This window comes from Lepidothrix coronata, unplaced genomic scaffold (assembly GCF_001604755.1).
Source record: "Lepidothrix coronata isolate B3197 unplaced genomic scaffold, Lepidothrix_coronata-1.0 Scaffold89, whole genome shotgun sequence".
In the NCBI taxonomy this organism is placed as follows: Eukaryota; Metazoa; Chordata; class Aves; order Passeriformes; family Pipridae; genus Lepidothrix; species Lepidothrix coronata.
In genome coordinates, this window is record NW_016690269.1 from 2,810,582 (window position 1) to 2,836,215 (window position 25,634).

General features: G+C 41.3%; 1 protein-coding gene across 4 annotated transcripts in view; it reads left to right on the forward strand.

Moving 5' to 3' along the window:
- Positions 1-240: 240 nt before the first annotated feature.
- Positions 241-25,634, forward strand: part of SPIN1 (spindlin 1) — a 46,225-nt gene continuing 20,831 nt past the window's right edge. The window contains exons 1-2 of one of the 4 annotated variants that reach the window (XM_017821174.1): positions 487-547; positions 16,769-16,891. The gene's annotated coding sequence lies outside the window, so the exon portion shown is untranslated. Of the gene's footprint in view, positions 343-480; positions 548-1,293; positions 1,682-16,768; positions 16,892-25,634 lie in introns of those variants that run through there. The other 3 variants (XM_017821175.1, XM_017821173.1, XM_017821176.1) reach the window with 3 other exon arrangements.

Sequence of the window (25,634 nt, forward strand, 5' to 3'; positions counted from 1 at the left end):
CACACGGGAGGATCGCGGTGCGGGGTCGGCCGAAGTTCAGAGGCTCAGCAACCACCTGGGGTCCATAAAGGACCCCCCAAAAGACCCTCTCAGATGAACTGCGCAGTCTCCAGTGACTTCACGAGTGCATCACCTGGAGCCCGGCACGCAAGCCGGGCGGAGCCATCCCACCGTGCGCCGGGAGCTGCGATAAAGCAACGCCCGCTCCTTCGTGTATACTGGCCCTAAGGCGTTTTGTTCCCGATTGGCGGTGACACTCGTGGGTCCCTTTAACTCGGGATATTCCGTGACTCCGCGACTCTGTGCAAACACCACCAGCAGCCCCCCGAGCGCCGTTCCGAGGTGCGGACGGCAGGACCCCGCAGCCCGGCCCCGCCGGCCCTCAGGCGGCGGCGGGCACGGCCCCAGCGGGCCCGGCGCGGGCGGGGCCGCTCGGCGCTCGCCGCAGTCGGGGCGGCGCAGTGCGCCTGCGCGGCGGCGGGGGGGGGGGCCGCGCGGGGGCGGAGGGTGACGGCGAGATGCGGGCGGCTCACTATTTGGCAGGAAGGTGAGGAGGCCTCTATCCTGGCGTCGGAGCTCGCGTAGGGAGAGGGGGATCCAAATGTGGCAGAGGCGAGCAGGAGGCAGCGGCGGCGGAGGGGGACGAGCGAGGCGAGGGGAGCGGCCGCGCGCGCCGCCGCTGCCGCCGCCGAGGAGCTGAGCGGCCCCCGGCCGGGCAGGGGCCGAGCGGCAGCGCCCGCACCCCCCGGGCGCCCGCCCCGCCGGCAGGTGAGCGAGCGGGGCGAGGGAGGGGACGGGGGGAGCGCAGCCCGTCGCGCCGCCCTTGGCCTGGCCCGGCCCAGTACCGGGCAGAGCCGGAGGGAGTCGCTGTGGGGGGACCGGCGCTCCCAGCCCGGCCGCGCCTCGCCTCTCCTCTCCCGGGGCTCCATCGTTCATCCCCCGCCCTCCCCGCCCGGAAGCCGCGGGCGGCATCGGGGCCGCGGGGGCCCCGGTCTGGCGTTGCCGTCTGTGCCCTCCCTTCCCCCGCAAGCGCCCCGGCTGCCTGGCAACCCCCCCGCCTTTCTGGGCTCCGGGGCTCTGCCGCCCTCCCCCGGCACGGCCCCGCGTCGCATTCACCCCGAGGGGAGCGCTGCCCTCCCCCTTTCCCCGCTGCGGAGCTATTGTGTGCGGGCCGGGGCTGGGGCCCGCCAGGGGCTGCCGGCGGATAAGCGGCCCCCGGGGGAGGTGGAGGCGGGAACGCGGGACGAGGGGCCGTGAGGGCGGCGGGGGAGCGGAGCCGCGGGAGGGTGTGCGCGCCCCGCTCGCCCTGCGCTGCTGCCATCCTTTGTCTGCCGTGCCGCTTCCCCCTCCTCCCTCGCTCCTTTCCTCCCTCCCTCCCTTCCTTCTCCCTCCCCGCGTTCCCGTCTCTCTCTCTCTCCCAGGCTCCAAACGCTGCTGCAGCTGCAGGTTTGTAAATACTGGACCAACACTCACACGCACACACACACAACATGGCTGACGCTCGCCCTGCTCCTCCAGCAGGGTCTCCGCCTTCTCCCTCAGTCTCTGCCGCTTAGCCGCTCCTCCGTGCAGGCTTTTGTTTCTTCCCCCCCTCCCCCCTCATCGCACATCCAAAAAAAAAAAAAAAAAGGAGGAAAAACAATTCACCCTCCTTATTTGCGCGCATGGCGGGATTTCAAGGGTAAGGATCCTCGCTTTGGAAGCTTTCTCCTTTCGTTTTGCCGTTTACAGCAGAGTGAAGCCTAAAATCAGCGGTGATTTGGGAAGCTGGCAAGGCCTGGGGCGAGGGAGGAAGGGAGGGAAGGAAGGGGGGAACTGGGTGAGCCCTGCTGAGAGAGGCTCGATTGGAATGTGCGTATCTTTTTCTCGTTTTGGGTGGGGGGAGGTTGATGCACCAGAGTGCTGGCAGAGATGAAATACTGTGTTACACTTGCAGAATGATCTAGGGCCGTTTCTTTCATTTCGGGACATAGTTCGCTATAAGGGATCAACTCGGTACAGTCACATTAAAAAGACCTGAACTAGTTATGTCAGAATAGGCATTGTGTAGGTAAAACCCGTAGCATGGGCTTTTTGGATTTCTTTGCGTTCCCTATACCTCCTTGTCAGTATCTTGAACAGCTTGCAAATTATGGGATACAAAACTGGAATTAACACTTGCCAGGTCTTTGTGTTGCTAGTTTTCTGTCATAGATTAATTTGTCCTTGTGATGACAATAGCACGAACCGAAGCATTTCCTTTATGCTAAAAGGAGCAGGCCTGCTTTTCAGTCTGTTTTTTTTCGTTTGTTTGTTTTCTTTTTCCTTCTTTGTAAAAAAGGCATGGCATCCTGAACTTAAGTGAGCTCCCAAACTAAAACAAGACTGTGCTGTTGACCTCTCTACTAGTGCAAGGCAAATGCTCCTTTCAGTACCCCCCACCTCAGTTATTCAGAGCACCCCCTTCTGGTTTTGATAAATCTGGTTTGGTTGGTTTTTGGTTTGTTGTTTTTTGGTTTGTTTTTTTTTTTACTTCTTGTGACGTGAAACCAAAACAACATTTGAAGGTAGTTTGAGCATATCTAAAGTGATCTGCCATTAAACAGTTTTATTTCTAGATTGCAACCTAAGGGTGAATGCTAGAGGTGAAAAGACAGTGATGCTTTATATTGCCTTCTAGACATGTTACTGTAATTCATAGTAAACGTTCCATTTTTCAAAGATTATATTTAAAGGCGTGGTCTTTGTTGAATCATATACACATGGATAGCCATGCCTGAAAGTGGTAAATGTCCTAACTAACTGTGTTGTCTTTGTCTGCTTTGCTTTAGAAACTTCTAGTGCAGAAGCACTGATATGACATAGTCACACAGCTTTTACTGAGATAGAAATGAATACTGCAATATAGGAATTAAATATAATATATTAATACTTCTTTCCGCTGCTTTTTCCACCCCCATTAACAAACATTGATTAACCAGAGATGAGGAGGAAATAATATGTAGAGAGTTTAAAACAACGTAAAACTTAAGAGGTGTCATCCAAGTTACAGGATCGTTTTGGAATGTGCATCTACGTCATGGGCCCTGAGCCAACTGTGCTACTCCTAGATGGAAAAGTCCGAGCAGAAGTCTGTAACCTCGGTAGATTCCTGTAACAGTCCTTTATGGTCTTTTTTTTCTTTTTACATTTTGCAGCCTGAAGGCAGTATTGGTAAAGCCACCAGAATAGCTTACCACTTGTAGTTAATTAGCCGTTCATTATGATAGCCACCACATTTTGAAATTATTGCTCTCTTACTGAAAATGTGAAATGTACTGAAGTATTCAGCTCTTCCCTCACTATAGGCCTTACTTAAACCAATTCTTAGGCCAAAGAGCAAAATAAACAAAATAAAAATAGGCCATCCCCAACACATCTGTTTAAATAATTGATCACTTAAAAGTAGTCATGTTTAACTCTTGTATGTTGTAGTTTTTTTGCTATAACTGAATTTTATTCTGTAAAATTTGGCTCTACTTCGTCAGCTTCTGTAGCATCTTTAGCTTGCCATTGTGTTCTTCTCTGTGACACCTAGGAGATCTTTCTTTCTGTCTTGTTTGTGTTGATTTAGTCAAAAATCAATATTGTGGGCCCATGAGGAGCACATATGGTTGAAGAACTTGCCAAATCTTTGTGCCTAAGTGAAGACACTCCACTGTTTTTGCCATTGTGAGTAATGCTAGGCTATGTTTAAACAAATTAAAAAACATGATACTAGTAAAATCTTCTTTTCAAAAACTGTTTACTTTTACATATTGGCAAATGGGACTGAGGAAAAAGAAGACTGCAGGAAAACCAGTTGCAGCGATCAGCTTGCTGGAAGAAGCCAGAAATCAACTAATCTCTTTTAAGAAGGCATGCTTTTCAAAGCATCTTCTATCAAGTATATAATGACTCAGTCTAGTTCTAAGTATTTACAAAATTATCATTTAAAAGATACAGTCCTAAAGGTAATAAACACTTGTAATTGATCTTACTCTTCAGTACTTTCTTTGTATTTTTTCCAGGTATTCCATTGACTTCTTACCCTGTATCTTTCCTTGCTATCTATTGCCAGGCTGCACTCTTTGACATTTTCAGAGCTGTAAACATCTAGCTGACGCAAGAGCTGTTTTAGAGTGCGTTTTAATGTAGTGCATGATTTGCTTAACATTTGACAAATGAAAGATTTTTAGTAGGATTCTATTTACTGAAGCAGAACACCATTTTTAAATTTCTTTCTGAGAATGAAGCCTGTTGCTGTAAACTTCTTATGCTTCCATTTTGGTTTTGCTTATCTCTTTTCCTTTCTTTCCCCAGATAATAGAAATATCAAACTTGACATCTTGATGGTGTGGCATGAGAACATGTTTTTGTCAGTGCCTAAAACTGATTCAACAAAGAGGTTTAAAAACCATTTTCGGAAGCTGTTCATTGAAGCCGAACCAAAAGAGAGAAAGTTATTTCCTGTTGTATGCTTAGATAGCTTGTTTCTCATGATGAGTGTGAGAAAATTTTTTCTTTTGCTGTTTTTCTCATTTTCCTTCTCTTACCACATTCAGAGTTCAGTCGTTTTATGATCTGAAGGCAAATGCTGATCTTTCTTCACATAGGTTTTTGTAATGAGTACTTCCTGTGTATCAAAATGTCCCACTTGCTATCCAGGTGCTATCTGGATGTCTACATCCCACATGCCTTAAAAGAATGGGGAATGTAGCTTTTCTTGTATGAATGTGTGGACTGCTTCCACCCATATCTCTAAGACATGAATACCTACTGAGATCCTTGAAACAGTGCAGGTAACTGATGTGTATTTATCTATGAACAGCTGACTGTAGAGGCAAAGGGGCCTCATCACTGATCCATGTCAAACAGTGGTGAAATAATTTAATTGGAACTAACTGCTTTCAACATGTGGTGGTTGCAATTAATTTTCTGTTGCAGTGTAACATGTGAGTTTGCTGATGTCATACAGAATTCAGGAGGTGAATGGATTTGACTATCAGGTTGTGGAGTCTGGTTCTGCAAATCCAGGTTTCTTCTGTTTCTTCTGTTTCTTTCCTGTAATGTATGTTGTGAAACTGCTGTAAATCTATGCTGTATGAGGTCTTGAATGGCTGACTGACTTGGACACTTCGCTATTGTAAGGGTTCCACAAAATGCTGAAATGTATAGAAATAGCTGTGATTACCTGTAGTGACTACTAGTCCTAACTATTACCTAACCATATTTAAATGTTGCAGTTATTGCAAGATGGTTGGGATGTTTTGAAATATTTTTTGATTATTTTTTTGAGATCTGCTTGCGGAATAAGTGTTACTGTAATCACTTGCAAGTAGGTTTTTGTAGTCTTTTTGGTAAGACTACAGAGCTTATAAACCCCACAAAACTAATTTAGTATTAGTTTCACTTGCAAAATTCTTTCCTAGTGTGTGGAACCAAGGCAGCTTAAGTTCAGTGCATTATCTTGTGGTTTCTTTTGAGATTTTTAAATAAGGGAAATTTCCGGCATTCGGATATAATGTTTTGTGAGCTGAGTTGCGTAGGAGAAGGCATATTCTAGAATAGTTCCCCGGTGACAATTCTGCAAAGTTTTATTGATAAACTTTTCAAAATGCCTTGACAAATGTATTGTTTGCTGAAATTCGGTATAGTGCCTAGGCTTCTTCTGGTAGGCAAAGGTTAAGTACTCAGCATGGACTGGGAAGTATCCTGTCTGTTCTTCTGCATATATCTGTGACTTATTTCTGGTCTTAACTGTGCACTGTAAAAGTATCTGCAGATTAGGCTGTCTTTATTAAATTTTTTAGGAATGATAAAAAATAATAAAAATAATGCTTCAAATGTGTAGGTTGTGTAACTCAACTATATAATTATAGTTGGAAGAGAGTTAGCTGTGTCTCATTCTGGACAATTGCTTTCCTGTCCTGTCTCATAACCATGTATATTTTAGACAATGATCTGAACATCACAGTGAAAACACAATGGGGGCAAACATGTTAGAGATCAATTTACTCCTTTCTCAAAACTTTCCAGTTGCAGAGAGCTTTGTTAAATGGATGTAATGACTTTTTTCTGCACTAATCCCCCTCAGAAATTCTTTGTTTCAATGGTGAAAGATGACCCACAAATTCTTTAGTGGTTGTTTTGCTGTCCAGGAAACTACAGATGAAATGTTGTGATGATGGGATTTTGTGAGGTGTGATAGGCCAAAACCTCTGACAAGAATATGTTCAAAAGTAGCTTAATGGTAGATTCTGCCTTTCATGCGACTTCATAGGAATCTCACCCTAAGTGCTTTTAGGGTTAAGGAATATGCAGATTTTTAATAGTCTTGGAAGCCACAGATTGTTGGATGCTCTTATGGCTGGCCTCTGGGCCATCTCTCTGTACTACTGAAGGGAGGAGTGAATAAGCATAGAGATCTCTTTTTAGTCCCTGGACTGCAGGCACAGATCTCAGGTAAAGTACATCTCTGTCTTCTGCACCTCCATTTTGTCAGTAAAGCATACTTATATTAGGTGCCAGGCACAAGATAAGAGACGGCAAACAGACTTTCCTGCCCGTTCAAGTTGGGGGGGATATTTCACTCCTGCCTTCATTTACACCTGTGTGTACACACCAGTGGCTTGTATGGAGATAGATGAGACAGATTAATGTTGCTTCATGTCACTAGGAATATGTGGCTGTATTAACAGCCATAGCAGTGGATGGAAAGTGTGTGTTCAAATACGGTAATCTTGGTGGCTAACCGGGGTGCAGTAGGCATTGCATTGCAGGTAGTTTTAGGCTAGAGGATTGTAGAACATAATTTGCATGGATTTGTTTGAGGCAGGTTTGTTTTTTTTTTTTTATTTCATCTTATGTGTACTTTAATTGAAGCAGGAAAAGTGATGGTGTGAATAAATATCTTAGTTTTCAGTCGTACTTAGGCCTCTAACCACATTTCTAGAGGGCTTTATATTTGGGTGGGTGCAATTAAGAAACAGGCATCGGCATAAAAGGCAGAGGCAGGGTTGTTCTTGTGTGTGCTCTGCTTATCTGTGGGACAGGCTTCTCAAAGGCCTCACCTGCTTTTATGGGGAAGGATATCCTGCCTTCTGCGATCCTGTTTGCTGGAAGGTACCACATTTTTTCCCTTTGCAAATTTCCATTTCTCCCCTGTTGTGCTGCTCAGTTAAATAGACTCAACCTTGTTTGGAGCACCACAGGACAACTTAGTCCTCTCTGCAAATAAGTATGTGCATTTCTGAAAGGGAAAAGGGGTATGGGTTTTTTGGGAGGATTGTTGGTGTTATTAGCAATGCCTAGGCTGATGCAGAATCTCAGGAAATACAGTTAAATATTTGTTGGTGAATCTAGTTCAGGTGAAATACAAAGCTTTCTGGAGAGAAAATAAGATTACTAAGCCAAAAAAAAAGACTATCTCTACCTGTTGCTGCAAGTTCTAGCTCTGAAGTCCTATCATGATTAATTTACTTACTCATTTCATTTCCATTTGTGCTCCATGCACAGTGGAGTAATTCCAAAGCAGTGTTTTTGAATAGAGCTTATGACCAGAGTTGAAGAAAGGAAAACATATTTACTGTGGATCAAGCAAGGCATGGTAGAAAACAAGTTATTCAGAGGTAATCCTCACTCTGAAAGCTGTTCTGACTTCCTTCTTGCCATCATTTTTGTCACCTTTCTGCAACTACAGAACAAGAGGAATACAGTGTTTTAAGGCAGCTGTTTCTGAGCAAAAGTTTTCATATACTCAAACGCATGCAGATGTTGTGTTAAAGTCCATTTTTTCACAGTAAATAACTTCTCAGAACAACTTGAAGCAATTCGTCATTCTCATTAGTTTAATGAGTATGCAGAACCATACTAGTTTCAGAATTAATATTTTGTGTGGTTTTCTTCTGTGCTTTTTAAAAAGCACCAGCAACGTGAGGACTGGTCTGTTCTGATGTCTCCACTGTTTTTAGGGAGAGTCACTGGTTTCAGAGCTTATTTTTTTCCTCTCACTGTTTTCTTTTCTTTCTCATCCCCAACACACACACACACACACACACACACACATGCTTTAAGCAGGACATATTGTGTATTCCACCAAAACTCTGAAAGACCTGTACACAAGCAAAGAAAATACCATGTAATGTCACAATGCTGGTTGTTCTCATCTTATAGAAAAATGTATGATTGGCAGTTTAATAAGCGATGGTTGTTCTTGCTGGTGATTTCAGTGTTGACTGCAGTATCTAAATTAATAATAGTGCAAATATCTGATATAATTTCTGTACAGCTATACGGTTCTTTTAAAGAAACAGTTTTTGGTGTGAAGTAGTATTCTTTCACTGACCCTCCATATTTATAAAAACCAGTGTAGTTAGCAGTAGCTAGAGCACATAATACAGTGCCAAAGTTTGTTTTCAGTGCCTTGGTGTTGCTGCAGATTACAACTTTGACATCTATTGCAGCTATTGACCATTTAAAGGTGATAATCTCTTTAGGTTAAGATTTGTATTAACATTGTAGACATTGAGTGAATATTCTGCAGTTGATCTGGAAAAACTGAGTTTGCATTATTAGTGGTAGCCATGTCAAGAGACCTGCCATTCTTAACAGCAGGTGTTTTCACTTTAGTGATTTGTGTTTCCAGTGTAAACAGTTACATGAATGCATTTGAGAGCTGATTTAATATAAGCTGAAATGGTTGAAGGTGAAGGAAATGGGTGATAAACTCAGTTTGTAACTGGCTGCTCAGCTTTTTCAAACTGCTGATTAAAGGCAAGAGATCACTTTCCCTGAATCCTTTTTGCAGTTTTGTTGGGTTTTTTCCTCTGTTTGTTGCAAAGACAGGATGAAAAATAGCAGTGATTTGAATTGTCTGATACCGTTTATAAGCTTTTCTTAAAACCAGGTGTGTAGTTAGAAATTTCTCTGCTTTGAGTATGAACTTAGTATTTATCAGTGTGATCATGCTTCAGGTTGCCAGAATGGTATTGTTTGCTCCTTCATTGCAGTAATTCCTAGCAGAGTTGTCTATTTTGTTGTGACTAGAGGAGGCCTTAGCTTACCAATAATTTCACTCTAATTCCTCCTCCTACTCCCAGCTGATTTAAGAAATAAGAGAACTACATTTGTATCAGAGTATAGTCAGTCAGTGTTTGTGTACAGTGGAGACCCAAGTTAATATCTCTGATTCATTAAACACTGTTATGATTGTACTTAGTGTGATGTTGATTATGGGAAAGTACATGTGTCTCAAATCCATGAAAAAATTGACTCATAGTACATCTTGTCATAGTTTTTGTGGTGTATAGAGCTTATGTGGGTAACTACATTTTCTAACCTGGTCCCTTTTAAGTATTTTGTGGCCTTGCCTTTTGTTTTTGTTTTGGTTTGGTTTTTTTTAACTGAATTGCTACTTATTTGCCAATAGCCTTATTGGTTACTTATTTTGGGGTTCATAACAATTAAATTTTGACTTTCTAATCAGTGCTGTGAATAATCAATACCTTGTCCTAAGAAGAATTTTGAATGCTTATATGTTTGTTTGCTTTTAAAACTTGCAGGTGGTTGCTGGAGCACAAGTTTTAAGTATGGATACATTAATTACTTGGCTTACTTTCACACACACTTGGTGTGTTCTGGCCCTCTAATCCAAACTGGTGGACTGCCACAGCTCATCTTCAAGACAAATAGTGATTATGTCAAGAGCTGCAGAAATTGGACATAACTGGCAAGAATAATAGTATATCATCCAAATTCTTGGTCTTGCAAAACCATCTGATGTCACAAATTCTTAAGTTTGTCTTAGGAAAATATTTTTATTAGACCCTATTTCAGTGTAGCGTTGCAGTGGCATCTTGGCAGTGTGCTCAGTACTACTGGATTGTTGAGAACTGGTTGTTGTACACTTAAAATGACACTTAGAAAGATCAGCCAGCCCCCAAAAGAAATGTAAACCCAAGAGTTTGATTTGCTGTGATCAGTGAACCTAGCAGACTTAGCTAAGTGCAATAACTTACCACTCCATTACCTTCTAACAGCAGGGTTAGGTATGTTTGCCCTAGGCTTGCTCTTCCAGAATGTTTTAGTGATCCTTTTGTCTTTGGAACACTGTTTCTTTGACTAACACAATAGAAATTAAAGCTAGTCTTCAAAGAAAGGCTGACCTAAGTATGCACAATGAGTAGAAACTTAAACAGACAACAGGGAAATGCTGGACTTTTTCAAATACACATTTCCTTCTCTAGTTTCCAGAGACTTGATTTTGTAAATGTTAGCAAACCAAATTGAGTAAACTTGCTTAAAGTTCTTATAAATTATTTGGGTCAACTCCATCTGTAAGAGCATGAGTAAGAAAAAAATAACTCTGTTGTAAGACTTAGAAGTTGACTTGCATTTACCACAGAGTGGTAGAAAGCATAGTTATTGTACAGTAGTAAGGTGCTGCTGTCATATCCTGGACAGCTATTACTTTTGTGCATATATTTTTTTGTGTTCAGGGGGAGATAGCTACTTATCAGTAAGGAAAGTTGCAGAATTATAGAGTGATTTGGATTGGAAGGGATCATGAGGGTGATCTAGTTTCAACCCCTCAGCCATGGGCAGGGACACCTTCCACTCAACGAAGTTGTTCAAAGCCTCATCCAACCTGACCTTGAACATTTCCAGGGGTGGGGTATCCTCAACTTCTCTGGGCAGTCTGTTCCAGTGCCTCACCACCTTCAGAGTAGAGAATTTCCTGCTAATATCTAATCTAAACCTACCCGCTTTCACTTGGAAGCTATTCCCCCTTGTCCTGTCACTTCACACCTTGGTGAAAAGTCCTTCTGCAGCCTTGTAGGTCCCCTTTGGGTGCTGGAAGGCTGCTGTAAGGTTATCCCAAAGCCTTCTCTTTTCCAGGCTGAACAACCCCAGTTCTTCCCTACCTGGCCTTGTAGGAGAGGTGTTCAGTCCTCTGAGGATCTGCTGAGAGGCTCACCTGGTCTGTATTTGCCATGATGCAAACGCATGTGACTTCAGCCAATTGCAGCAGCCTGTGACAACTTGTTACCATGGTGTCTGTGCAGGTTCTTGCCTTGTGTTGAAGTGCGAGGTAATTTGCAGGAGACTGAACAATTATGAGTGGGTTAAAATTTACCTTTGGATAAAGTGATGCAAGACTTTGAGTAAGTCAATCTCTTCAGATTTTTATAAAAGTCTTGTCTTGTAAGATTTATTTAAACGTGGAGTGCCGTGTAAGTATTAAATGATCAGTCAGTAAGAACATACACAAGGTTAAGTAAGTATTTTTGCATTGCCTGTTAAGGGGATACTTTAAAAAATATCATTGTACTTTAGAGTGGTGGTATAGTATGTATAAAGTCACAAGAAGAATTGTTGCAGTATAGTGAAAAGAAATTAAATATTTGTTACTAAGTATATAATAACTGGTTTTTAAGGCCTTCAGCTAAATTCGTGTAGCTGTTCACGATGATTCCATAGTAGAAAGGCAAAATAATACCGAAATTGAACCCTGTCTTCTGTTAGCACAGGCAAGTCATTCATTAGTAAAAGAGATTGTGCATATCTGTGCTGCTTGAGAGAAGAGTAGACTAGAGCTCTAAAACGAGTCTTTAAAAATGCACTGTATGTGTCTTTATTGTTTTAATACTAAGGTGTGCATAATATTGCAATAGTGGGCAAATTTATTTTCTTCTTTTCAAAATTAGTTTTGCTCTGCCAAAGAGTGACTTAAGAGTATGTGTGTAGATAAAATGTTAACTGTTAGAAAGAAAATCAACTAGAAACTTTTTTGTTTAAAAACCGCTACATGGATTAATGTGGAACTTAAAATTTGATGTTGACAAGCACATTGGTTTTGGTGGTTTTTTGTTTGTTTTTTTTTTATTTAATGAAGCTGTTGTAAGCTCATTTAGCACATGTCAGTTCTCTTAGACATTTTCTGGCCCTTTTTCTTCCTCTGAAGAATTCCAGGATAATATAGAGCAGCATATAATTAAATATAATGAAGGAAGTTTTGGTCAGATGTTCCCAAACTGTTTCCAGTTGATTCAAAGACCCAAATAATGGGAGAAACCTTGATCTGTGAACTGTTGAGCTGGATCAACAGAGATGATCGTCTCTTGCAGGTGCAAATGTCTGTTCAGCAAGGGAAGATTGATTAAAACCTATGGACAGAGGTGGGCTAATTCCCACACAGCAATACTGGACTGAATGTTCCATTAGTTTCACTAGAGAAACTTCTTGCTGCCTTTTAGATGGAAAACAAAGGATGAAAAATAGACAAAGCATGATTAAAGTGCACCTTATGATGAAAGTGAAGTCATCCACTTTGTCCTTCTTTGTCCATCTTTTTAGCCTGCCTCTGGTCGCTTATTCGGTAGAATGGGGGTCAGTTCTGTGCATCTGCACTTCCAGTGTTACTGCAAGGATTACTCAGTGTATTAGTGTAGTTAGAGATGCTATACCAGTTCCTGAGTTCAGAGAGCTGTAATAATTTGATGGTTATATTCAACACAAAACTAAGTACAATTGTGTTTGTATTGTTTTCAGTCTAGTGACTTCTACTCCTGGTAGTTGAATAAGGCTGCGAGTCGAAAGATCATTGTGGAGCGGTGGACAGTTAAATGTTCACAGGTTTTACTGAAGCATGGGGTGAGTTTATAGGTGCTTCCCTGAGGGTTGAGAGGTGTCCACTCAATCACTGCTATTAAAAGCTTGTGAGGGCAAAATGGAGAAATTCTTGCTGTTGAAGATGATTGGGTTAATATTTGTCTGTGTTGATGATGCAGGTATTGAGGTGTTGCCTAAAAGACCTCGGAGAAAAAGACTCCAGGCCAATTTAGTGTATGAGATAAGATAAAGAGAGCAGGTCCTTTATTGAGTGTGTAGGCCTAGAGGAATACACATCGCAGGGCCCTCAGACAGTGGTTCTATGATTTTATAATAAGGTCCATCCAATCCCAATTTGTCCACCCCCGGTTCTGCCCCCAATACACCCCTTCAGGAATTGGGTCTGGGGGTGTGTGGGACCCTTTCTTAGTCATCTTCATCTTCTTCACAGCGTGTACAGTCCTTGGAGTCCCTCCAAAGTTCTGAGCTTGAAGTTCGCTGTGTCTGTGTGATATCTTCTGGTCCAGGCCTTAGGGTGTTTTTGTACAATTCTACCTTGAAAAGAAGACTAAACACGCTAAGGGAATTTTAGAGAGATTGATACGAAATGGGGAGTTGGGTTGAGTGTGTGTAAACATTATGCTGCAGGGTGAGAGATATAATATAGCTACATTAAAACCTACATTCACTACACATCTGCTTCTAAAATCTATAAAAGTTAAAAATAAAAAAAAAGCTCTGAGGCATCAAGGTATACTGGTAAAATGTGGTGAGTTTATAGGTGCTTGTGTATATGGGATTGTCTGTCTGGAAATTTGTTGTTACTTCACTTATTCATTGTGGTTTTAAAAAAATCACTGTACTTTTGCTCCATAAGGATCTGTAACTTGAGACAAAATCTGTAATCTCTTAGAACAGAAGGTTTTTTCCTTAAGTACAGTGAAGTGCTCTGAGGGAATTGTATCAGAAAAGACATTATTTTTGTCAGTCATCTAACCTCCTTCAGATGCAAACATCATAATTTAACTTACTGAAGCTATATTTGTAAGTAATAAACTTTAGGTATGCACTGAGAGCTTGTTTTTGTTAGGAAGATTAATTTTTTAAGCTATAGAAGATGCTTGTGTAGGTATGACTTGTTCCATGATGTTCTGAGGAGTTCTGATAAACCAGTAAATAATTTCTTCCTAATGCCTAACCTAAACCTACTGTCTTTCACTTGGAAGCCATTCCCCCATTTCCTGTCACTACATGCCTTGTAAAAAGTCCTTCTGCAGCCTTGTAGGTCCCCTTTGGGTACTGGAAGGCTGCTGTGAGGTTGTCCCAAAGCCTGTTTTCCAGGCTGCATAACTCCATCTCTTCTCAACTTAGCCTTGTAGGAGAGGTGCTCCAGCCATGCCATCAGCCTTGTGTCCCTCCTCTGGACCCATTCCAACAGGTCAATGTCTTTCACGTGCTGGGGGCCTGACACCAGGGGTGTCTCACGAGGGTGGACTAAAGAGGCAGTATCTCCTCCCTTGACCTGCTGGCCACTCTGCTTTTGGTGCAGCCCAGGCCACAGTTGGTGTTTTCGCCTGCAAGTAAATCTTCGTTCGCGAAGCCTAGCCACGATGATGCGTGTTACTGAGTCACATTGAGCTACTTCTCATCCACCAACACACACAAGTCCCACTCTGCAGGGCTGCTCTTCAGTGCGTTCTCTTACTAGCCTGTGTTTGTGCTTGGGATTGCCCTGGCCCAGGTGCAGCACCCTGCACTTACATGGCCCTCTTGAACGTCATGAGTTCCTCACAGTCCCACCTCTCAGGCCCATGTTCTTTGTGTGCAGTGTTGTGTGGGCTGGATAGGATTGCAGCCGTAATTCGGTGGTGTGTTAGTTGTGCTGCTGAAGACAACCACTGAGACTTGCTTAGCTTGTGTTCTGCAGTCTGCTTTATGATTTTTTTTAGATAGTTTTTGATGCTGACTGAAGGGCAGAGTTTTTTGGAGGTGGTGGCTAGAAGTTTTGTTTGCGACAAGTAGCCCTCAGTGAGAAACCAGAAACCACAGAGGAGCGTGTATTGTGGTTAGTTTTGCAGACGGCCTAGGACAGAATGAAACTCTGCAGTGGTCCCAAGACTACTGGTATGAGGAACTATGTAAAAAAAGGTTGAGCAGCTTACTGAATTAGTCACAGTCAAATGACTGAAGGACTTTTTCTTTAAAGCAATGGTAAAATGGTTTATGTAAATGCAAGGAAAACTGAAGGCTGAAGTCAGGGAGTAGGATAACGCAAAAAGAATGTAAGGGAGTGCTTGAGAAGTAAGATATTTCTAAGTTGTTTTTTTTTTAAAAGAAGAATTCTTGGCTTGCTTTAGTTCAATATTTCAGAGTGGCAGATAGCTTTAGAAACTATGATAGAGTGGCAAGTGGTTTTGACAGGTGAAGGGGCTCTGCCAGTCTGGAAGGGTAACCGAAGTGTGATAAACATGGGGAGAACCAGGCAAGCCTGGGTGCTGCCAGTGGCACAGACTTCTTAACCTGATACCCTCAATAGAAGCACTTCAGTGTATGTATGTGGTATCACTAGTCATTTTTGTTGTGTGCCTGGTAAGGCTTTTCTCAGCTCATAACTGGTTATTATGCATGTACTTAAAATGCTGTGAAATGTGAGAAGAGCAGAGCTGTAATGAACGTGGAAATAATTAATTGTGGTTTTATAAGGAAAGCTATGTGATTAGAGTGAAGCAAGTTTAAGGAGTGCTCAACTTTGCCTTTAATATTTGTTTAACTTTTACTACATAGCAGTGCATCATGGCAAATTCAAAAGGTCCTACTAGGAAAAAGGTTAATAATGCTTTATAAAAAAATGTCCCCGAGTTCTGTGGAACAAGTCTTTAAAAAATGTAACAGTAATTTAGAAACCTCCTTTAACTTATCAAGCAGTTGTCTGTATACAGAAGCTTGAGTTTAACTTCGTTATTTCTACATTTGATCTTTTATTAAACGTAATTTATAGATAAGGTTCAAATATTTTAGACTGTTTTGAGGATGCACTGTATCGTACACTGGTACTTTGTTTTGTGTTTAGTTTGCATACTCTTTGAGCAGATATTTTTTTTTGGTATTGGTCTGAAATAAGAACTGTAAAATCAAAACGTTAACATTGCTATCTTGGAGTTTCAACAGCTTGGGCAACAGCAGTTCCTGCTTCAGATCTAGGACTTGATTGTGGGCTGTGTTTTATTTACAGTGTTCTTAGTAGTACAGAATGTGCTGAAATAAGATGAATGGAAAACTGCCTCATGCTTTTAACATCTGTGTTGTGAAGTGAGGTTCTTTATCAGCTATTTGATCAAAATCATTTATGGGGGTTCTTGTCCTACCTTCTCTTCCATTTAACAACTCTTATTCTCTTAAAAGAGTCTGAAGTCATAGCTTTAGGTAATTTTGAATGTACAAAGTGATTCTGATAAAACCCAGGTGTAAGGACATAAAGAGCACAGTTGCCTGTCTCAGGCACAGTCAGGGCCATAGAAGGAACTTGCCATAGGATAAATCTCCATAACGGGAGCTTGAGATAAGCACAGAAGGGAGGAATTTGCAACAGGAAGATGCTGTTTCCAGGCCTGGCAGAGATGAGGTCTGTTTAGTGCATCCTGGTTAATGCATCCAGACAAAAATTCCTGCTGTGGCAAACTGCATGAAAGGAAGCAACTGCTTGTACCTGTATCACCAGTCAAACAAATATCACCTCAAGTTATGGGAATACACCTCCATGGATACCCGAAAGTTGGATTCTCTAAAGCTGGTACCCCCGTGCAATGCAAGGGCACACACTACCGAGAAGCCCAGGGTGAAGAAGGACCAGTGGGACACTGCTGGATCCATGGGTGTTGATGTACCTTCTGCTTGATCACCCTCTCTCACATTCTCTTACCTTTTCTATTTCTTTCTATCTCTCTACCTCACATTGATTGTTAAATAAAATCTGTATTGTTGACTTTGGCATGTGATCTCATTTTCACCTTATTTTGGGCAAAAGCATCTCTCACTAATTGGATCTTAACATTAAATTGTTGTCGTGGGCAGGATCCCTTTGATACGATAGTTATCAATGCAGTGCAAAGCTATTGCAGTGTTTTCTGGTGTGACCTGGAGCTGTTTTTTTTTTCTCTAGGAGAAAGTCAGACTGACCCTCAGATGGTTAAGAGGGAGAAAGACATTAACCCTCAGTGAGCTAATGACTGATTCAAAAGGAATGACCTTTTGAAGGTCATTTGAAGGAATGACCTTTTGAAGGGTGAGTCAAATGGGGTTGTCCTCTCCTGATGAAATAAAAGGGATAATGCTAATCCTTCTCCTCACGGTGTCATCTGGACACATAACGATTGGCATGATCCACAAGTGTTGGCTGATGAAATTACAGTTCTTACAAAAGAACATAAACTAAAACCGGGCACAGGAAGGGCCAGTTGTATGTGCTGGTTTGGTGCTGCCCTTACAGAAGCACAACAGGGGTCCTGGCTGTTCAGAAATCTGAAAGTGAAATAAGATCTTTACAAGATTTGGTGAAAGAATTAAACTACTAGCTAAATGAGGAAAATGGTGAGGCTTCAGGCAGAGGCAGTGCCTGTTACTGAGCTTGAAAAGAGGCTGTGGGTGGAGCCATTGCTTGCTGCTGAGCACGATCATATTGGAAAGTTTCAGGCATGGCTTTGAGATGCATATAAGAGAGAATTTTATGGGTTAAAATGGTGCCATATGCAGCTACTGAGATATCAGTCTGGCCATAAATCAGGTGAGACTGAAATCCAACAAGTGGAATCCTGTCAATGCATCCCATGTATTTGTGTTGCAGTTGTTCCTCATCAGCAATAAAATTTCTAATAGATGTGGCAGTGTAACATTCAGTGTTAATGCAATGGGATGCTGAGAAGCTGGGTGTGCAAACTGGATGGCAAGGAGTTAAAATCACTGGAGTAGATGGAGCAAGTATTATTTGCCAGGCTGCTAAGGTTAATTTATGGCTCCTGGGTAAGAAGTAGAAGTCTGCTAACCCTAACAAATCCAGGGACTACAATGTGTTTACTCCATGCAATACCTGCACTCCCTGATTTGAGGATTGCTGGGGTATCACGGTGCCAGATTTTTGCTTCAGCACAAAATGGAATTTCTAAAGTTATAGCTGATGTGGCTCCAGTAACAGCTGCAGTACCCAGTATTGCAAACCTAATACAATACAAGCACCCGCGTGCTTGGGCATTGATGGGGTGGTTTCACACGCCCCTTCCTTTTCTCCTGTCTGGCTGGTGCACGAGCTGAGCAGACAGTTGTCGTTTAGTTTATTACAGGAATTGAATGCTAATACTGCATCTTGAACCGCTACTGAATTGGCACTTACCTGGAAGAGAGGTAATACACCTTTAAAAGATTCCCACAGGGGTGTAGGTGTTCAACCACTATTGCACAGGCTGAGCTTGTCAAAATTCTACAGTCTCACTCCCTCTGGCCATGAAATAAATCTGATCAGATCCCCCTGACAAAGTAGGAAGGTGTTATAGGTAATTAAACCAAATCAAAATATAGCAGCAAAATTTATTGTAAGATTTATATAAAGTGCAGATAAGCAAATCAGCGCACTGGGTGGCCTGGAGAGGCCCCTGCTCCCCACCGGCCCACAAGGTCAATAGAGACAAACAGTAACTTTTGTACTTTTTCAACTCCCCTCCCATAGTCATTTGTTAGCTCTTGACTGGGCTTGAGTTCGCGGGCTTCATTCTGGTTGGTTCTGTTATAGGCCCATTTTAATTGCCAGGGACTTTCCATTCAATAGTTTTAATTAGCCCAATGTCCTTGGAGCTGAGTATGGGAATGGTATCCAGATGATCCAGGTGTTCTTCTTGGCTCTTCTTTATCATCTTTATCCTTGACCCTCTGATCCTTGTTCTCTTCTTCTTTTGTAATGAGTACACTTAAACAATATTTTTAGAAAAACAGGATATAGTATACGTGCTCAGTAAAGTAAAATACTTTATCTTTGCTGACTAGGAAACTGCCAGTTGCGGGATAGTCAACTTACAATAGTAACACAGCAGTTAACTATCCCGCAGCTTACAACTCCCCAGTCCCAACAAAGCATTAGCTATAATATACAGAAAGTACAAAATACAGATTTTGACGAGCAAATTATTTTATCATTGCTTACTTATTACAAAGGCAACAACAGCAGTGGGGCAAGTGCTTCATGAAATAGAAGTTGAGATTCCACCTGAGAAATACCAAGTCCAAGCTGTTAAACAACTTGAGCCCCTAAGGGATAACCTGTCCACACCAATTGCTCTGAGACTTGTATTGTTTTATTTTTCCAGAAATGATACCAGGAATACTGCCAGCACACCCCCACTGGAGATCATGAGTCACCCACTAGGGACGACTCCTCTCAGAATTACAACACTGTGGTCCCCTCAGTCCTTCTGGAAAGCAGATTAACCAGTTTGAGTGGGGGACTGGACAGTGAATTTATATGAGAAAGCTCACAGAAAACAGCCAAGGAGATACCATAATCACTTTTCCCCTAGGCCCCTTTAAGTTTTTAGTTACTTGTGTGGTAGGCACAGGAATAGAATTAACACTCAGTGGGTTGTTCCTTCTTTTTAATAATTGGTCTGTAGTAGGCCGAATTTTCACTTTTTATAGGAACCTGCTAACAGATGAAATTGAGCTGTGTGGAACCGATGGAAGTTTTAATTGCCACCATACTTGCCTGCAGTTTATTAATTCTAGTGATTCATTGGTGCTTTTATCATAAGCAATTTATTGGGAGACAAAATATTAATAGGATTATATATGACAAATGGTTTTATGTATTGTTTGATTTTTGCTAAGCTTATTTTGTCTTTTTACTGGGAATAAAACAGTATGGGAAAAGCTTTTACTTTTATCTTACAGATGTTTTACTTTGTCTCAATAGTTGAAAGTTGGGGAATTCAACCAAATTTAGCCTGGGAGTTAGTACAAGGATTTATGCATATTTGTAAGCATACAAATCAGGGAATATGTATAACTCTTCCCAGTTTTGCCTCAAAAGGGTTTAGATTTATGATGATTTGACTAAATTTTTAGGAGATATTGACAAATGAACTAGATAATCTTGACAAAACAAATAACATGTTACATGGGAAGTAGCTGAGTCCCCCTCTCTAGACCAGAGAGGGATAGCCATGGACCTCAAATGGGACATGGGTGGAATACTAGCTGTCATGTAACTCTTCCTGGAACCATTTATGGAACCAAATGTTATCACTCATTCGACATAACATTGCAAAATGCCACTTCTGTTCCCTGTGTGACAGTACCATGGTGGGTTTTTCCAGATCTCTGAGATTTGTATTCCCACTTGAAGATCTGATTGGGTTTCTGTTGGGTTTCCTACGTGTCCTAAGCACTTCTATCTTTACTTCATTTATTTTATTTATGCTAATCAGTATGGTAACTACATACATTCTGTACTGCATGTGCATCTCAGTTGTGGGTGCAGCAATTTTAAAGGAAGGTCATGACCAGTAGTAAAGCACAGTGTTTGTTTTTTGTCAGGATTAAATCACAATAGAGCAATAGAGTATGGGCCCAGTGGAAGGATGTGTTTGCATGAAAACCTGTTGTATGAGAACTTTTTTGTGTTTTGCATGAGAACTTTTTATGCATAGATGGCCTAGTTGAAGGAACATACCGTCAGTAATGGGACTAGATGTGCTTTCTGAGACCTTAACTTGCAGGTCCAACAAGTGTCGAAAAGGCTTACAAAATCAGTTGGCAGTAGATACGTTGTTATTAAAGGAACAAGGGGTATGTGGAATGTTAAATCTCACTAAAACTGTGTTACCATTCACAATGCAGCAGCATCCATTGAAGAAGGCAGAGCCAACATGAAAGAAATCACTGCTAATCACTCCAACCCCAAGATTGGCTTCCAGGAGTTATCCCCAACTCCTGGCTGATGTCAGTACTCTGATCCTTGGGACTCACAGGGTGGGGGCAGAGGCTAACAAGAATTGGGTTGATGAGTGTAATTGGATAGCTATTGTGCGCTGTATGATTACTTGTCTTATTGCTTCTGCTGCTTCTGTCTTGTCTTCTGCTATCCACTACATGCACATCACCCCTGTGGATAACCCGTGAACCAAGGAAAAGTCCACAGAGGACCATCTTTGAGCCACAGGGTGGTATAATAATACTTGTCTGACAAAGATCACCCCAAGTTATGAGAGTATGCCTCTGTGGATACCTGGCACTTGGACTGAATAAGGGCAGTGCTCCCAGAAGAATGATTTAGAGACCCCCACCACTGAGAAGCCCAGGGTGAAGAAGGACCAGTGGGATGCCAGTGAATCCACAGGTGGTGACTGTCTTCTGCTTGATCGATCAATCTCTCTTCCCTCTGCCCCCCCTTTTCTATTTCTTTCTGTCTCTCTAGCTCTGATGGTTAAATAAAATCTGTATTGTTGACTTCAGCATATGGGCTCGTTTGCACCTTAATTCAGGCAGATCTTAAGACCAAGTGATGAAGTTCAGTTTTAAATTTCTACTTAATAAAAGCAGTTTTAAAATCATCACTTTTAATCGCTTGGAAATTACATTTTGCTGCTACATGAAGTATTGATGACACTCAGGATAATATCAAACCTCTGAGAACATTTATTGGACTTTCTGTATTAGGAGGCAGAGACGTGCAGTTCAGTTTCATAACTTTTGTGTGACAGTCTGTATGATAACTACTAATACTGCGTAACAATTTCTTCTTAATGTCTTGTCATGATTCTTTCTGTAAGCAGTCCTCTGACTATTTATGAAGTCTGCCAAAAAACAAATGTGGCTCACTTGTTAGCACTTCGAAACTTCTGATTATCCTATCCTTAATTGTTTATCCTTATATGATCTTAATTTTGCCCTAGAAGAGAAATCTCTTTATGAGAAGACTTTGTGTGCATGGATCCTACAGATTTGTGAACTTCAAGAGTATGGTTTCCTTACCATAGCTGCGCATTAAGTCTTCCTACACAGTGATTTCTTGAAGTACTTGGACAGATACTGGCAAGTTAATAATGGAGTTTTTTACAGGATATGTTGAGACTCTCACCTGCATGCAGTGAACTGATACTTCCAGGTCTCTGATGGATCAGGCTTCAATTTCTGCTTTTGTTTGCTTAGATTTGTTGGACAATTTGTAATAAGGCCTTTTTTTTCTTTTTCTGCCCTGCAAAAAGAGCAAAAACTAGACTGGGCTTTTATAACCTTGAAGGTAGAAAGCAGTTCTCTTATGATATGTTCATACATACTTACTGTTTTGAGTCATGTGTTCACATATGCTGAAATTGTTATCCAGATGAAAAGTTATGCAAAGAAAGCAAGGAATTTCTGAGGAATTCCCAAATAGCAGACGAAAACACTGGTACTGGGCAAACAGATAAAGATCATATGAAGATTGGTGTGAAGGAATAGAGAGGGGGAAGAAATAGTATGAAACTCATCACTACAGTGCTGCTAATGTGGTCAACAGTTATGGCCAACAATCTGTAGCAGTTTTAATCTAGATTGGGGGAAAAAAAATAAGCTGAATTATACATGAGACCTTTCTGTGCTTTCACAGTACAGACGTCCAGGGAGCTGTTTCTCAGATTGCCATTAGACTCTGCCAGGCTAGCAGCTGACCTGCTGTTTGAATCATCTCCGGGCAGTTTTTGTCTGGGGCAGTTTACTGTTCGCTCTGCTTGCACTTGTGGCCTGCTGAGTAAAGTCTTTGGTCCGTGTAAGTGCAGTGCATGTCATGGGGTATCCTGTGGAACTGTGTTTATGGTAAGCCACTTGTGAAGACTGTCACTTCTTGAGGCCAGAATTCCACATTTGTGTTGGATGTGGAATTCATACCGTATCCTGAAGGCTAGCATAGAATATCAAGCCAGTCAGATGAGAATCATGTGACCTGAATTTGTAGTTGCCCAGAAAGTCTGAAATAATCCTTTGATTGCAGTAGGATTTAGATGCACTTTAGAAAGTGACAACTTGCTGTATTTCGAAAGAGTAGGCATTGGATTCTAGATGCCTAAACATTCCAAGAATGCACTTTGGAGAGCCTTTGCCTCCTAAAGCTGAGCTTCCATAATCAGTTTTGGTGATGTGGCACGAGTTAGATCTATGGACTCTTATCTTGGGCTGGAATACATTTGGGAAGTCTCACGTTTTACAGTTACTTTTTCACCTATGAATTTTATTAATTTTAAGTATGTAGCGCACATATATGTGAATAAGACAAATGCCCTATATACTTCTTTGCATAGTGCTTAGAATTTTGAAATTGATCTCTCTCCCAGTCATCCAGGGCTTTTCAAAGAGCATCTGCTCCTGCCATCAAATTATGTCCCAGTGTGATACAGCGTGTTCTTCCTGTAATGTAGAGCAGTTGTCCTGCGTGGTAATGTTGAATGTAATTACTCTGTGTTTTGGGGGTTTTGTTTGGTGTTTCTCTGTAGAAAGTGAATGGTCCTATTTCCTTAGTTTTTTTGTTTTTCGTGCTACTGATGGATGAGTGCTCTAATGCAGACAAGAGGACACTTAATTTCTGTGCTTTGAATCTCCCACAATAATGGGGGATATTAAACAATGCATATGTATTTATGTAACCATAAGGGTAATGTCGGCGAGGCTGAAAAATATTTACACGCTTGGAAGAAGTAACATCTTTTTAACATTTGTACTGTAACAATTTTATTTTTTTTTAAATCAGAAATGGCTGCATTCTAACGTGGGTGCTGAGAGTCCTGTGCTCTCCTGATCTCTTTGCTGGTGTTTTTATTGCAATTTAAAAGTGTAGTGAGGGAGTTCTGAAAGTTAATCTCGCAAGGTAATACTCTGATCCTGGGAATGTGTTAATTAAGTCCCTGAAATTAAAGAAGATAAGCAAGTTTGTTTAAAATATTGTTTCATAATACTGACTCTAATGAAGTTTTTACTGCTGCCTTTACAAAGTGGCTCAATTATACAGTCAGAGTTTATTTCAAATTACAGCCACTGCAAATCTTAAATGCTAAATTGCATTAAGTGAGACAGGCTGCTTTAATGATATGGTATGAGGAAAACACAGTGGAAGTAAAGAACAAACTATAGTGTGGTCTCTTAACAGCTGCATTTGCTAATTCAAAAGGAAAAAACCAAGCCTGAATACGAGACAGTGGAAATTACACTTTCAGGATTTCTCTCTGGCTGTTCTTTCCATTTATTTTGTGTGCGTGTGTGTGTGTAAGAACTTTAAAATTCAGTATTTGTGAGTTACCACTTACATGTGATCTTGTAAAACTGTACTAATGCTTGAAGTTAATGAAGATAAACTAAAAAAATAATTAATTAATCCACCTTTCACCTGGATCACTGTTTCTAACTCTATAGTAGAGCAATGGTAAGGACATATGTTAAAATACAGTTTAAGTAAAACTTGCTCAAACTGTTGCCTGAGACAGAAGACTTCTAAAAGAGTAGTGTCCTTTGTAAAGCTACCTGTCTTAATTCTGAACCTTTGGGATAATTCTTCAAAATAATTCCTGTCATAGTTGTTACTGTACTACGGTGCCTTCTGGCACCACCTGGTGGGCTCCAGCGTTTTTACTTGGCTATCTAAAACATTCCTCCTGTGTGCAGCTCCCTGCTGAGAGCTTCCACTGCTCTGGCAGCAGGAACAGACCTGAGAAGATGTGAGCCTGCCACTTTTGTCAGAGGCTGTATAATCTGAATACAAGCGACAGGTGCTATTACCATCCCTCTCCTTCCAGGTTTTTACCTGGAAAGCATTTCCTCAGCAAATTGTTTCCCTCTGTGTTCAGGATGGTAGAATTTAGGTGTACTGTTAGGAGTGAGGCACTTAAATTAGTGAGTTTGGCGTCAGTAGCACTAATTATCACTGCTTTTGTACTACTAACATCCCTCTTCAGTGGATAGTGCGGTCATGAAACTTTCATGAGAGCGGGGTAAACAGCATCGTACTGTGTGTTGCGGTGAAATGCATGCAATCTTGTGGAAATACAGGCATGAATGATAACTAAAAGTTTAGCTAGGGAATTATTTTAGGTGGTTACACTATTTTCATGGAGTTAAAAGCTCACGTAAACATTTTAATGTTTCCAAACAACTAAGTCTGTAGAGGTTCACAGTGAAAACTGCAGCCTGTGCATGTTGGATTTTCCTTCATTTCCCTTTATGCTGCAAAAAATATTTTTTTATGTGGCTACATTTTTTTCTCTCTTAATATCCTGTCTTCCTGCCTAGTCTGATAGTATGATTGTACTATTTTCATTAAAACTTGTATGGTTGACAATTTGCAGGGCTAACACTTGATATTCTCTGAAATACTCCACAATAATTAGAGCACTATCAGACAAAGTAGTCATCTAATTTCCAAATGGGTTTTTTTTTAAAGTATGCTGTGATGTAGAAAAGTTTGTAAAAAAACGAGCAACACACCTGGGCTGGTGAGTAGCAGCTCACAAGTCAAAACAATTTGTCTTTTAAGTGAAAGCTGCAGCTGCTCCCATGGTGACCTGTGCTGTTGGGTGTTGAGGAAATGGGTGTCTGTCCTTAAACGAAGTAAATTTTGTTTTCAGAAAATCAGGTTTTATGCCTTCTTAATAATATCTTCAGAACAGTCAATGTGCAATTGCAATGTAAATTTAATTCAGAATGCTAGTGTTAAGCTTAAGTTTCATCTTCAGTAAGGTTTTGAATTAGTTGGTAGCTTAGTTTCTAGAAAATCAGCTTGAATGGCCGAATTACATTTTGACTTCAGTAGCCGTATGTTCATCCATAGGTTCAGAGAGCAAAGTGAAGCACTTAGTATTAAGTGCTAGCATATGAATTGTGACTTTTAAAGGATTAGGAATAAATTTTCCGGTTTAGAGGTATGATGTCAAACTTGTGGCATAGTAATGATTGGGGGCATTCCATTAAAAAAAACAACTTAACTGATAGAAGACCTTATCCTTTGAGGTGTTACAGTTATC